We start from the raw sequence: 2,009 nt of genomic DNA on the forward strand, positions 1-2,009 counted from the left end.
ATTAATTATCACACATGCACTATTGTTTTTCAAATATCTGGCTAGTTCCATGCCCTTATGTTACCTTTCTGAATCCTGTAGGTATATTTATGACCCCTATAAATAGGCAGCATAGAGTAAATATGCTCCTTCCTCTGTGTGAAAGAGATGCCTTTTGCCCCCCTGCATTTCTTTAGTCCTCCTTTTTGCAAGACAGTAAGTTTCAGTTCCTTTAACCAAACCTTGTAAGGTACAGCTTTTAATGCCATTACTCCTCTGGAGACTCCTTTAATTTGTCCAGGCCTCCTTTAAAACATGGTACCCAGGGGGGCACCTTGGTGGCTGTCGGTTAAGTGTCTGACTCTTGCTGTCAGCTCAGGTTGTGATCTCAGGGTTGTGAGATTGAGCCCTGTGTTGGGCTCCACACTGAGCGTGGGGCCTGCTTGGGATTCTTTCTCTTTCTCTCTTGTGTTCTCTCTCTTTCTCTCTCTCTCTCATCAATCTCATCAGTCACTCAATCAAACAAACAAACAGAAAACTGTTCTAGAACTGAACACAGTGGTGAAAAGCTGGAGCCATGGACTTCCATTATTCTTTCTAATTCTCAAGTTAAAGGTGTCTTCACAATCTGGTGAACATTATAGGTTGAATGGGAAGGGTGGACATTTTTCTGTTTTGTTTGCACAGTATCCTTCTTTCCTCTTGGAGATAGTACTCTTCTCTTCTCTCGGACCTCCTCCTTGCCATGCTCTACTCTGGGAGCTGCTAACTGCTTATGAGACTTTGACCACAGAGATTCATCCCTGAGAGAGCAAGTGTTATGAGGCAGGACAAGAAGATCTTTCCTGGGATTTTTCTAACCAGAGCTTGAAATTTTGGTTTCTGAGATTGTAAGGATATAAGTCTGAAGCTACAGGTGGCCAGCCTTCATTTTGGAAATGCTGGTCAGAAAGAAACCAGCACACAGAGAGAAGCAGAGAGAAGAATCACAAGAAGAAATACCAGGAAGCATCATTGAAGTTCCTGGTACCAAGCACCTCTAAGCCTGTCTTTTCCACATTTTGGTTTTTTAAGCCAGTGTATTCTTTTTCCTTCTTTCCCTCTCTCCATGCCTCCCTTCCTCCCTTTTCTCTCTCCTTCCATCTTTTTTTCCTTCAAAACTTTATTTGTGTATTTATAAAGAAAAAAACACAGCACTGTATTATTTCCATTGCTAAGGATAGGCCTTTGCAGGATGTCGGACTAATTTCTGACAACAGGGTGGAGGCCTCTGCTTGCCATCAGTGAGTGGGTTCTGCAGGACCATGATGATTGAGTCTCTTCACAGGAGCATCTTGGAGATGTAGGGGTCCTTGTTGACTGGCTTGGACTTCTTACCTTTGTTGCTCTTGGGGACCTTGGTCTGAATCACCTTCACATTCTCCAGCACTGTGTTGCAGTGCTTGTCAGTGGCCTCCACACAGCACAGGAGCTCCTTGTTATTGCCACAACTCATGAGCCCTTACGTAGGTGTTGTTCCTGACTGACTGTGTGAGCACGGAGAATGGATTTGTGTTAAACTCTTCCTCTTCCCACTTTTGCAGCTCCTCCAGGGTCATCTTGCTCTTGGGCTTCTTGGGTAGGCTCCTGGTGATCATGGCTGTACTCTCAGACCACTTGTGTCTCCTCTGTGTTGTTTCTGCTTCTGTAGAGTCTTATGCTAATTTAAATTACCTCTCTCGAGCTGGCAACCAAGCTAGAACATCTTCTCTGGCATATTGGCTGACTCACAGGTGATATGACTGTGTGAATGAACAGATGACTGCTTGGCTGAATGAAAAACTGGTTTCTTGCTAAGGTGGACCATGGATTTCCTGTGATTTCTAGTTCACAGCAATCTGTGAATGTTCTGATCTCTATGAATGTTATGATCCCTCAAATCTGACTGTGAGCCCAAATCTTGCTTACAACTGGGGAGGGGAGACAATTGTGGACAGTTCCTTCCATCAGCTCTCTTTCGTACTGCCCCCCGCTCCAATTCACAAAAAGGA

The 2,009-nt window shown here is 44.4% G+C and overlaps 1 pseudogene; it reads right to left on the minus strand.

The window, feature by feature from the left end:
- Positions 1-1,192: 1,192 nt before the first annotated feature.
- On the minus strand, positions 1,193-1,577 carry LOC112828468 (small nuclear ribonucleoprotein Sm D2 pseudogene; annotated as a pseudogene).
- Between the last annotated feature and the right edge of the window lie 432 nt (positions 1,578-2,009).

This window comes from Callorhinus ursinus, unplaced genomic scaffold (assembly GCF_003265705.2).
Source record: "Callorhinus ursinus isolate GAN/ISIS: 27379988/994484 unplaced genomic scaffold, GSC_fseal_2.0 scaffold13, whole genome shotgun sequence".
NCBI lineage: Eukaryota > Metazoa > Chordata > Mammalia > Carnivora > Otariidae > Callorhinus > Callorhinus ursinus.